Source organism: Camelina sativa, chromosome 15, assembly GCF_030686135.1.
Source record: "Camelina sativa cultivar CO46 ecotype springtype chromosome 15, ASM3068613v1".
NCBI lineage: Eukaryota > Viridiplantae > Streptophyta > Magnoliopsida > Brassicales > Brassicaceae > Camelina > Camelina sativa.
Genome location: NC_141894.1, coordinates 33,588,405 through 33,601,876, shown reverse-complemented (window position 1 = coordinate 33,601,876; position 13,472 = coordinate 33,588,405). Strand labels below are relative to the sequence as shown.

Sequence of the window (13,472 nt, the reverse complement as noted above, 5' to 3'; positions counted from 1 at the left end):
AATCCAAGAATTCTTTGTTTTCTCCTTCAAAAGAAGGTACAAGATCTAAGAAAATAAAAGTGCAAAAAGAATAATTCCCAAAAGGGTAAAAACTAGGTTTTTGACTATCTAAAACGCTGGACTCTTTGGTGGCCGCAGGGTACAAGCCCTTATATAGAAAAAGTAGTGGAAGCCCTAAAAATGCTAAAAGACAAAATAGCTAGGCGGCTCAGCCAACTCGACCCGGTGCTCGGTCGAGTGACCGGTCGAGTTGGCTTCTCTCGTGCATCTTCCACTCGGTCGAGTGCCTCTCTGCACACGGTCGAGTGTCTGGTCGAGTGGGACTCCGGACCTTGGTTCTTCAGCCTTAACTCTCTTGCTTTTCCTTCATGATTGCTTCACTTCTCCTCAGCATTGCTTCCATGCTCCTTAAGCTCCAAATCACCTGTTTATGCATGAAAAGATGCAAATGCAATGCAACTATACTCTAATGCATGATTAGTCCTAAAGCTATGCAATAATGACTAAAATGGATATCAAAAGATGCAAAATATGTGAATAAACTAAGGGAAAACATGGTTAAATATATGAACATCAACACCCCCAAACTTAGTCTTTGCTTGCCCTCAAGCAAAGAAACAAGACATAAGAAGGTAGGTGAGGTTTGAAAGTGGGATCTCAGCTCCTAAAGCTTGCAAATAGACCATCTAGAATCAATGTCCAAGTTAGTAGTACTATGATGCAAGTTGAATGAGCTGTACTTAAAGATTTTAGACAAGCATATCACAACCTTTACTGATTTGAGCCTTAGATATCCACATGCATTCAAATCAACCATTTCATTTAACATTCATTAATCAAGAACATGAATCAATTCTATGCAATGCTTAAACTCATTTGGCTTGGAGATATAAGTTTTGAGACAATGGTGGTCTCTCTTTAGAGTGGGGTTTATCAATATCAAGGTTCTCTCATGAAAATGGATTGAGCTTTAGAAGAATGCTAAAGGTAAGAACACTTAGACACATACAAGAACAAAACCTTGTCTACCCAAAGGCACCCAAAGAATTCTTCCTATCAATCTAAACCCAAATGGTGCTACCCTTTAACTTCTTCTTTTCTCTTTCACCCTTTTCTCTTTTGGTTTTCAAGTCTTAGGAGAGGTTTCTTATTTGATCTTTCTAGTGGGATGGGGGATTCTTACTTATTTGCTATGGTTCTCTTTTCGTCTTATTCTTAAGACATACAAGCATTTTGCTAGACTTTTCTTTTCTTTCTTTTCTTTTCTTTAACTAGAACCATCTTCAACAATTTTTTACTTCCCATCCTTTCACTAGACCTTGCTTAAACACATTTTCCTCTTAAAGACTCTACCCTTTTTCTTTCTCTTTTTCCTCCTTTCTTTTCATAACAGCCAAGTCCCAAACCCAACAAGTGAACCACCTAGTCCTATCTCTTTTGAAAAATGCAAACTAGAACTACACAAGTTCTTACTCTTGTCAGTTCAAACCTAACACTTTCTACCAAGCTCAATCCCAAAAATAGGCCTCACACACACAAGAATAAACATGGCTTGAAAGAAGGGTTGGTTAAGGGGTAGGGAAACTGATTTTAATTGTTTAATCAGCTACTTAGATCAACAAGAGTGGTAAAAAAGAGAAAGATGATCCAAGTATGTATATGGTATCCATGAGTTTAAAGCAATGCACACATTGATAATTGCAAGTCAATATTAGGTTCTTATAAATAGGAAATGGTGTCAAATCACAACATGCTTCAATTTAGACCAAATGCAATGCAGGAATTCAAGGCTGGGTTCAATCTTATGCTTCTAACCACTCAACTATCATCAAAGTACTATTAACTTGGGCATTGATCCTAGTCTAGTGAATAAAACAAGCTAGCAAGGCAAACTCATCATAGATCCCTAATGCAAATATTATACAATCCTACATTAAACATGCTAAACAAGATCCTAATATGCAATGAAAACTACATGAACACTCTTTTTTTATAAAGATTTTTGCAAAAAGTTTTTCAAATTTTTAGGGTTTTTCTATGCCTTAGATGTTATGCAAATACTAACATGATGATGCTAAAAATTTGAAATAAGAACACAAAACACAATGTCAAATGCTATCTCAAACCCTCCCCCAAACTTAAATCACACAGTCCTCTGTGTGAAAGAAATTTGATTGAGGATTCAAGATCAAAAACAAAACACAATATGAGATGCAATGGTATTTACAAGTGAAGGTGATAGTGGTACCTTAAGGGTTGTGGAAGAAACTGTCCACATCCTCTTGCATGCTGTCAAACGTGTAAGTGGGGGCTTGTTGGTGACTTGGAGAAGGTGATTGGGGCAGCTCGACGATGGCGATCGACCGGGACTCGGTCGAGTACGTGCTCGAGTGGGGGGGGGGTCGAGCAGGCCTGCGGATGCCAAAACTCTGACCTTGCTGCCGGTAGAATGATAACACTCTAATTTACATGTTTTTAGCATTCTTTTTGTCCATATTTTGCATTGTTCATACCTCTAACTTAGCATTTTTAGACCATTTACTGTAGGAATCAAGTTTTAGAGCATTTAGGGTGTTGCATTTCTGCATTTGCATATATTGGATGAAAACAGGTGCTAAAGAGCCAAAAATGGGGGAAAACAAGGACAACTCGAGCATGTACCCGAAGGAGCCATCGAGCTACAAGAACAAGTACGAACCTCAACACGATCGAAGAGGATCCAAGAGCGCGAAGAGCAACCCGAAGATCCACCCGAGGAGTTACCCGACTCAAGCCTCGTGTACCCCATCGAGTAGACCATTGGGCAGGTCTGGGAAGCTAGGTCAAATGGGTTTCCATATATAAACCCCTCTTTCCCTAGCTCGCAAACGAGCATGCCAAAGACCCTCAAACCAGAGAGCGAGAGCTTCTGTGAGAGAACTGAGCGACTCAACATATTTTTCTTGTTTTTGTACTTTTATTTTGTAGTTTTTCATAGATATTTTATCCCTACTCTTTTCTACTCTACTCTATCTTTTTAATAATCTCATTTTCGTTTATTTCTATGGCTTTATCATTTGTTTCTATGTCCGAGTAGTGTAGCAAAGTTTCTAGGGATGGGATAGATGATTAGGTGTTCTTTATCGGTTATGATGCTTTTGTTGATTGTTATGATAGATAAATTTCCTTCTAGGTTGATGTTCTTAATGCGGTCAACAGACCAAAAGGTTGAGATTAGATCTAGGGCGTTTATAATGCTACATGCCGAAAGGAGTAGATAAAATGCTTGATTAGGTCAATGCTAGAGGTATAGTTAACTTTGAGTGACAAAATCAGATAAGTCTAAGTATACTGACAAAAATGAATTGTTCTTAATGCCTGCTTGTTCATATTGCTAGTGCGACAGTGTGGTAGTATGTTCAAGGTTGATTGTCACTAGTGCGACAGTGTGGTGACAAGGTTTTAGAGGTTCATTGTCTAGGAAATAATTGCTTGAGGCATGTAAGGCATCCGTATTGGTCTAGAACACTTAGGATTCGATTACCCCTATCCTTAGGAACTTTCGTATTTCATTTCTTGCATTTTCCTTACTTACTCGACCACTTACCCGATCAGGTACACGATAACCTGTATCGAGTAATACCTCGAGCTGTTCATAGTTCACTTGCATACTCGATCACCCCTTTTGCTTGGCTTGACTTGCTTGATTCTAATTGCATCCTATCTGCTAGCATAACAACCATTTGGATTGATAACCCTTTGTACTACAACTGCATAGGGAATTGAAACCCTTGGTGAAAACTAGTCTATCAATTTGGCGGCGTTGCCATTTGGTTGTTTAATTTTGCTACGTTTAGGATTTCAGGACTTGCTAGATCAAGTTTGTTTGTTTATATTTGTTTCGGATACTGACTTGTTTGCTTTCGCCTTTGTTTGTTTTGAATCTCAGGTACAACTCGAGCACCCACCCGACCCGTCACTCGATCACCTGGATCGAGTTGATCCTCATGTACACACTCAGATACTTGCCTGTGCATGCAAACACAATCCAACGGTAGCCAGAACCTGAGTCCTTTCATCAACAACATCGATAGACCTCGGCTACTCAGACAACAACAAGTTCAACCGGAGCTAGCAACCATTGAGGAGACGATGAATAATCAGAACGGTCCACCAGCTCCTCAAGCAAGGACCAACATAGGAGCATGTGATGCTCCGACTACTCACACTCAGAGGAATGGCATTGTGCCACCAGCTGTGCAGAACAACAATTTTGAGATCAAGAGTAGTCTCATCCAGATGATACAGAGCAACAAGTTTCATGGACTGACAATGGAGGACCCATTGGATCATCTGGATGAATTTGATAGGCTCTGTAGCCTAACTAAGATAAATGGAGTCAGTGAATATGGATTCAAGATCATGCTTTTCCCATTCTCTTTGGGAGATAAAGCACCCATATGGGAGAAATCGCTCCCTATGGAGTCCATCACCACTTGGGAAGCGTGCAAGAAGGGCATTCCTAGCCAAATTCTTCTCAAACTCCATAACCGCAAGGATGCGAAATGAAATTTCTAGCTTTGTACAGAAGAACAACGACACGTTCAATGAAGCTTGGGAACGTTTCAAGGGGTACACAACTCGATGTCCACATCACGGATTCAGTAATGTTTCATTGCTGAGCACACTATACCGAGGAGTGGTACCCAAGATACGGATGTTGCTGGACACCGCAAGCTATGGTAACTTCCTCAATAATGATGTTGATGAAGGTTGGGACCTAGTTGAGAACTTGGCTCAATCTGATGGCAAGTACTATGAGGATTATGATCGCTATGTGCGATCTAATGGAGAGGAAGATGCCAAGTACAAGAGGGACATGAAAGCCCTCAATGACAAGCTCGATCAACTCCTCAACCAGCAGAAGCATGTCCATGCTATATCAGAGGAAGATCAGTTTCAACAACAAGATGGGGAGACTATGCAGCTAGAGGATGTTAACTACATCAACAACCAAGGAGGTTACAACAAAGGGTACAACAACTATAAGCCGAATCCGAATCTGTCTTATCGGAACCCGAATGTTGCGAATCCTCAAGACCAAACCTACCCATCTGCAGTTCAAGGGAACCAGACCCAACAGAAGCCTTTTGTCCAGTACAATCAAGGCTATGCACCTAAGCAACAATACCAAGGGCCCTACAACCAACCACCAGGGTTCCAACAACACCAGGGTCCACCGAACCAGTCACAAGAAGCCGAGTTACGCGGTCTTATTCAGCAAATGATTCAGCAACAGGCTACAGCTTCTATGGACATCGCAAAACGGTTCGCGGAAATGAGCAACAAGATCGACTCAGGATACAATGACCTCAATGCCAAGTACGAATCACTCAACACAAAGGTTCGATACCTGGAAGGCCACCACAACAACCAACCCGCACCAAAGATCAATCAACTACCGGGTAAAGCTGTTCAAAACCCCAAGGATTATGCGACTGCTCAAGCCATTTTCCTGGATGATGACTTTGAGGACTACCTCACTAGGGACAGTGATGATCAAGATAGGGCGAATGTGGATGACTCAATGAAGAATGAGGCCAAATAATATATCCGAGTATGAACCCGAGCTTACACCCGAAGAGACTGATCGAGTTGATGATCAAGCACTGGTTCGATAATCACAAACTGACGAACAACCCGAAGTGGAACCCGATGACCTACACGATGGTGTTGATCGGATGATACATCGAGTAGATGTTGAAAAAGGAGATCAGCCTCAACCACCTGCAGTGGTAGGAGGGGAGTTGGAGGAAAGGTTCAATGCTGCACTTGACATCCAGTTGGAGGCGCTTGCAGAGCGAATGGCTAAGCGCAAAGATCCACCACCTAAGCTTTTGCCCCCACATGAGCTTCAACAGGAAGCTGCAAAGGAAGCAGCTAGATTGGAGGATGAGGTTAAGGAGGCTGTCAAGGAGATCGGATTTGAAATTCTGAGAAGTGGAATTTGTTTGGATCCTGAGGTAAGAAGTGAGGAAAAACTTGAAGATCCTGGCTCTTTCACATTGCCGTGTTCAATAGGATTTCGGATTTTCAAGAGATGTTTGTGTGATCTTGGAGCTTCAGTCAGCATTATGCCGTTTTCAGTTGCTAACAAGCTGGGATTCACCAACTTCAAACCAAGTAAGCAGTATCTGGTTCTAACTGATAGAACAGTAAGACATCTGATTGGCATTTTGGAGAATCTGCCTCTAAGGATTGGGAGACTGGAAGTGCCTACCGACTTCATGATCCTGGATATGGATAAGGAACCGGATGATCCACTGATTCTAGAAAGACCATTTTTGGCAACAGTTGGTGCGGTGATCGAAGTGAAACGAGGCAAGATCAGGATAGAACATGGTGAGCACTTCAAGATGGAGTTTGAGGTGAAGAAAGGGGTTAAGAGGCAAACCGTAGATGGTCAAGCTTTTTCCACCAGGACCAAACAAAGAAAAATGCTACATCTTGAAGAGGTCAACACCACATTTGCCATGGAACCTGGACAAAATCTGGTAGATCTTTTGAACCAGCCTGCTGTAGTGGAGAGGATTCCAGAACCTCTTCCACATGGATTCCATGCTTAAGGAGCATGAAGAGTCAAGCTTAGTGACTTTAAACAAGCTCACTTGGGAGGAAGTCCCAAATGTATCCTTTAATTCTAGTCTATTTACTATATTTATCTTTATCTAATTTTCTATTTTTGCAATTTCACAAAAAAAAAAAAATGGAAAATTGGGAAGAGGAAATTGGTAAATCTGAGGGTCAACCCGACACCGTACTCGATGCGCCTGATCGTGTCTCTGCTTGGGTAGCGAGTGGGGTCCGAATTCCACAAGCCAAACCCACTCTCGACGAAGCCCATCAACCAAACCCTAGCCTATTTAAGGGTCTCGACTTTCTCTCCCCAAGCATCACCAATAAGTTTCTCTCAACCCTAAAGTTTTTGTGTTTCATAGTTTCTATTATCTCTCAACCTCAAGTCTTACTCGATTTTCTTTGGAGACTAACCCTATTAATCCCAAGAACTAGCTTTTCTTTTTCTTCTCAAGGAATCGATATGGAGCCAACCGCTAGAACCTACCAAAGGAAAGGAAGAAGATCCACCTCCGCCGCTGCTACAACCGGAGGAGACGCCACCGAAGTTCGACAACCCCAAGGAAGAGGAAACGTTCCACATTCCCAACAGTTGGGTGGACGTTTAGCCTCCCCAACCTGATGCAAAACTCGATCCACCAACCGACCCGATGCTCGAGTAACCGATCGAGTAAGCCCCCAAGTTTGCTCACCGAGTCCAATGGCGAGTGCTGTCCGCCATTCTCCTCGATGTAGGGACCTGTCTACGTCCGAAAAGACGCTTACCAACCTTATAGAGGTCGATTCTAATGCTGGAGGGGAAGAAAAAGGTGAGATCCAAACCTCTCAATCAAGGAGTAGAGCCGCTAGAACCTACCAAAGGAAAGGAAGAAGATCCACCTCCGCCGCTGCTACAACCGGAGGAGACGCCACCGAAGTTCGACAACCCCAAGGAAGAGGAAACGTTCCACATTCCCAACAGTTGGGTGGACGTTTAGCCTCCCCAACCTGATGCAAAACTCGATCCACCAACCGACCCGATGCTCGAGTAACCGATCGAGTAAGCCCCCAAGTTTGCTCACCGAGTCCAATGGCGAGTGCTGTCCGCCATTCTCCTCGATGTAGGGACCTGTCTACGTCCGAAAAGACGCTTACCAACCTTATAGAGGTCGATTCTAATGCTGGAGGGGAAGAAAAAGGTGAGATCCAAACCTCTCAATCAAGAAGAAAAAGAAGATCCACCTCCGCCGCTGCTACAACCGGAGGAGACGCCACCGAAGTTCGACAACCCCAAGGAAGAGGAAACGTTCCACATTCCCAACAGTTGGGTGGACGTTTAGCCTCCCCAACCTGATGCAAAACTCGATCCACCAACCGACCCGATGCTCGAGTAACCGATCGAGTAAGCCCCCAAGTTTGCTCACCGAGTCCAATGGCGAGTGCTGTCCGCCATTCTCCTCGATGTAGGGACCTGTCTACGTCCGAAAAGACGCTTACCAACCTTATAGAGGTCGATTCTAATGCTGGAGGGGAAGAAAAAGGTGAGATCCAAACCTCTCAATCAAGGAGTAGAGCCGCAATTGTAAGGGGAAAAGACCGGCTTCGGAGAAGGCTGAGAAGGTGGTTGAGAGAGCAGTGGTGGAAGAAGATCAACACGCTGAGGAGGAGGAAAGAGAAAGAAAAGAGGAGCATAGAGAGAGAACCCGCCAAGCCTCGCGGAGGCTAAAGCAAAAGGAAGTAGACACTCCGGCAAGATTGTTCAAAGTCTTCCGGAAGATGAGCTTTGTTGGTACCCAATACCCTCACCGTGAGACCATGAAGCAATTGGGCATCACTAGAGATGTTGAATTTCTGTTCAATATGTGCCACCTGGGCAATATGATGCGATCCCATCTAGAGCTTATGAGGAGGAGACGGTCCACTTCCTTTCAACCCTGAAGCTGCACTATTTCGAGGATCACCCGACCCTACTACCCGATAGGGGGATCGGGTTCATCACCTTCTCTGTTCGGAACACGGAATACCGGCTGACTTTCAAAGAGATGGAGACGATGTATGGTTTCAAAGCTGGTAGTGGGGAATGTATGGAGGTCAGCAAGGAAGAGATGAGGTCCCTATGGCTGACAATAGGAGACAAGCACCCCTACAAGTCCACGAGCTTCAAATCTGCTCAAATAAGGAGCCCTGTTTTCAGGTATTTTCACAAGTCCCTCGCATGCACTCTTTTTGCTAGAAAAGAGACTGGGAATGTGAACGACCATGAGCTTCAGTTGTTGGATGTTGCAATGTGTGGAGTTTTGGATAGTGCTAGGGATGGAATACCGCTAGTAGGAGACATAGTTGATACTAGTATGTTGTTTGTGCTACTCGATCAATTCTGGTACTTGAAATCTTGGGCTGTGAAAAGGAGAAAAGGAGGCGGAGAGATCTCTATTGGGGGACTAGTCACACCAATCTTAGTGGCATGTGATGTGCCCTTAAAGGGAATTTTCCATGAACCAAGGTGGCTGGATACGGACTACCTCGTGCTGGCAAGATTTTTGGCCTATAAGAGGCCTGATGACATGACATTGTTCAAGTTTGTCCATCAAACCGCCGGAGCTGCTAAAATGGTTCTTCCCAACGTCGTCTGCACCAAGGTTCGGTTAGGACACAACATTGACTTCGCACCGCAGTTGGAAGAGCTGTAGAACCCGGAGGAGGAGTCCGAGGTTGAGAAGAGAGAAGAAACCAGGCAGAGACAAGGAGATAGCTCATAGGAGTTTGATTTTGAGGAGTATACATGCTCTCAAAATCAACCGGTTGGAGTGAGAGAAGCTCACAAAAGGATCGGGTGGTTGAAAAAGATGAACAAGTTCTTGGTGAAGAAGGTGAAGGATCTTGCAAGTTCAGTGAAGGTAATGGGAGGTCAGATCAAGGAGTTGCAAGACAAGGCAAGCTGTGCCTCAGCTCCTACCTTGGCACAAGCACCTACATGGATGGGGAGAAGCGGACCACTAGGCGGAACTCGAGGACTGCCACCTCCGGAACCTCAAAGAGCATCATCATACGAGCCTCGAGCTGAGGAAGACATCACCCAACCAGAAGCATCGAGGAGAAGCCACTCTGACGCTTACCCGACACCCAATTCGATGGGTTACACGTTGCACTATCCGATGCACCCATCGAGCACCCAATCGGGTGATTATGCTGGACTATTTCCTCCACCGTACCAGATGCCCTTCACGATGCAATACACGATGCACCTTGCAAGTGGATACACCGGTGATCATTCTGGGCCTCTTCTGCCATTTCCGTCCTACTACCCGATGCCCTACCCGATGAGTTACGCGATCCCACCCTCGATCAACACCTCGGATGCTGGTCCGAGTAAGTCGTTTGTGCACATTACTGAGCTCTCTGACGAGCAAACACCGGTACCTACTGAAGCTGGAGACGACTCTGGCTATACGTTGGCAAGCATGGAGGCTGCTGCAACCTCCTTCTTCACCAACCCATGAGGTAACACATTCATCCAAACTTTGTAAATAACATTGCATTTAGTTTTATTCATTTTTGTGTGATTCTTGGATTCTTTTCCAACTTTTATTTACATAGGAACTGTGTAATTTAAGTTTGGGAGAGGGTCCAATAATGTATTTAACATTGTCTTTTATTTTCTTATTTTTATTATTTCAAATTTTTGCATGCTAGTTTAATTCATTTGAGTCTGCATCTATGTGCATTAAAAAACCCAAATTTTTTTTTTTTTTTTTAAAAGAGTGTTCATGTAGTTGCATTTAAATATTAGGATTGAGTCTAGTTTGTTTCATATAGGGTTGTTGCATATGCATCTTAGGGGACAATGATTAAAATCACCTTGTTTCAAAATCAAACCTTAGGATTGAAGCTATAGCCCTTAGTCACAGTTCATTGTTGCTAGATCAATCTTTGGAAAAAAATGAAAAATCTTTGCTTAGACCCTTTGTGTCGATTGAATGCTTCCTCCACTTGCTTGAACATTAGAACATCTCTATATTATTGGATTTAATTTGAACTTTAATTGTCTTGCTTATGGAACTTGAATACTTGCTCATAGTAACTCTAAAACTCGGGTTAGCTCTCCACTTTTTACCAATCTTTCCGTTTAACCCAATTCATTTGTCCTACCCTTGAACCCAAACCTTTCTTTCAAACCTTGTTGTGAATTGTTGAGTGAGGCTATTTTCATTGTGCTATAGGTTGTGAAACCTTGAGAGTATTGAGAACGACAAAGATCTGCCTCTTGATTTAGTTAAATTAGATTTGAACTAGCTAATAGATTCGGTTTTGAAGGATAGGTGGTTAGAATGTTTATTTGGTGTTGGGTTGTGGAATCAAAAAAAAAGAGAAAAGTCCCTAAGGTTATAATTAATTAGCTCTAAGTCTCTAAGTAATTAAAAAAAAAAGAGAAAAAAAAAAAAAAAATTCTTGCTATAGTCTCCAAGAAAGAAAGAAAAAAAAATATATCTATATTAGGAGTTTAGCAAAGAAAGAAAAAAAAAAAGAGATTAATAGCTAGAATTTTAAAGTCTAAAAGTCTAAACCTTAGGGAGTAAAAAAAAAAAGAAGAAGAAGAAAGAGTTAAAATCGAGGGTGTGGGTAGTTAAATTATAGGAGGTTTAAATAAAAAAAGTAGATATTATAAATGTATGAGAAAAGGGTAGATCATCAAAAGTTAAGCTTTGTATGCCCAAATTGTTCTCAGTCTTAGATAGTTTTCATGACTGTCTAGCATTCCACTTTTTGAGAGAAACCACCTAAAGAATTTGCTTGAAACCACCTTATCAAAAAGCCTTACCCTTGAAACCGATTGAGCTTGATTCAACTTCTATTTGCAAGAATTCGCCAAACAATTAATTGAATGTGAAAGAGATGTTCCTTATCTTTAGTTGGAGGTTGAGCTAGATCGATGCATGACAATAAGCATAGAAAAATATTTGTAAGTATGTTGATTGATCTTAGCACCATTAAACTATCTTTAAGGACTATAGCTTGCATCCTTCGGTTAGCATTTTAAGGTTACGAGTCCCCACTTTCAAACCGTACCTTCTTACTTCCTTGCTAGAGGACTAGCAAGATTTAAGTTTGGGGGTCTGATAACACTCTAATTTACATGTCCATATTTTGCATTGTTCATACCTCTAACTTAGCATTTTTAGACCATTTACTGTAGGAATCAAGTTTTAGAGCATTTAGGGTGTTGCATTTCTGCATTTGCATATATTGGATGAAAACAGGTGCTAAAGAGCCAAAAATAGGGAAAAACAAGGACAACTTGAGCATGTACCCGAAGGAGCCATCAAGCTACAAGAACAAGTCCGAACCCCAACACGATCGAAGAGGATCCAAGAGCACGAAGAGCAACCCGAAGATCCACCCGAGGAGTTACCCGACTCAAGCCTCGTGTACCCCATCGAGTAGACCATCGGGCAGGTCTGGGAAGCTAGGTCAAATGGGTTTCCATATATAAACCCTCTCTTTCCCTAGCTTGCAAACGAGCATGCCGCAGACCCTCAAACCAGAGAGCGAGAGCTTCTGTGAGAGAACTGAGCGACTCAACATATTTTTGTTGTTTTTGTACTTTTATTTTGTAGTTTTTCATAGAGCTTTTATCCCTACTCTTTTCTACTTTACTCTATCTTTTTAATAATGTCATTTTTGTTTATTTCTATGGCTTTATCATTCGTTTCTATGTCCGAGTAGTGTAGCAAAGTTTCTAGGGATGGGATAGATGATTCGGTGTTCTTGATCGGTTAGTATGCTTTAGTTGATTGTTATGATAGATAAATTTCCTTCTAGGTTGTTGTTCTTAATGCGGTCAACAGACCGAAAGGTTGAGATTAGATCTAGGGCGTTTATAATGCTACAGACCGAAAGGAGTAGATAAAATGCTTGATTAGGTCAATGCTTGAGGTATACTTAACTTTGAGTGACAAAATCAGATAAGTCTAAATGTACTGACAAAAATGAATTGTTCTTAATGCCTGCTTGTTCATATTGCTAGTGCGACAGTGTGGTAGTATGTTCAAGGTTGATTGTCACTAGTGCGACAGTGTGGTGACAAGGTTTTAGAGGTTCATTGTCTAGGAAATAATTGCTTGAGGCATCTAAGGCATCTGTAGTGGTCTAGAACACTTAGGATTCGATTACCCCCATCCTTAGGAACTTTCGTATTTCAATTCTTGCATTTTCCTTTCTTACTCGACCACTTACCTGATCAGGTACACGATAACCTGTATTGAGTAATACCTCGAGCTGTTCATAGTTCACTTGCATACTCGATCACCCCACTCGATCCTGTACTCGATCGCTTGCATCGAGTGCTTAGGTCGTGTGGTTTACTTGTTTATATTCTTTTACTTTGTTTATATTAGGACTGTTAGAACCAAACCCCCCTTTTGCTTGGCTTGACTTGCTTGATTCTGATTGCGTTCTATCTGCTCTCATAAGAACCATTTGGATTGATAACCCTTTGTACTACAACTGCATAGGGAATTGATACCTGATGTTCATATATTTTACCATGTTTTCCCTTGGTTTATTCACATCTTTTGCATCTTTTGTTATCCATTTTCACCATTATTGTGTAGCTTTAGGACTAATCATGCATTAGAGTTTAGTTACATTGCATTTGCATCTTTTCATGCATAAACAGGTGATTTTGGAGCTTAAAGAGTATGGAAGCAATGCTGAAGAGAAGTGAAGCAATCATGAAGGGAAAGCAAGGGAGTTAAGGCTGAAGAACCAAGGTCCGGAGTCCAGCTCGACCAAGCACTCGACCGTTTGGGAAGATGGACTTTACCGAGTGGAGAATGCACGAGAGAAGCCAGCTCGACCTACCACTCGACCAAGCACTG

At 42.3% G+C, this 13,472-nt stretch overlaps 1 non-coding gene across 1 annotated transcript; it reads right to left on the bottom strand.

The window, feature by feature from the left end:
• Window positions 1–4,534: 4,534 nt before the first annotated feature.
• On the bottom strand, window positions 4,535–4,641 carry LOC147927637 (small nucleolar RNA R71). Its single transcript, XR_015583167.1, has one exon. It is a non-coding gene; the product is annotated as a small nucleolar RNA R71 (small nucleolar RNA).
• Between the last annotated feature and the right edge of the window lie 8,831 nt (window positions 4,642–13,472).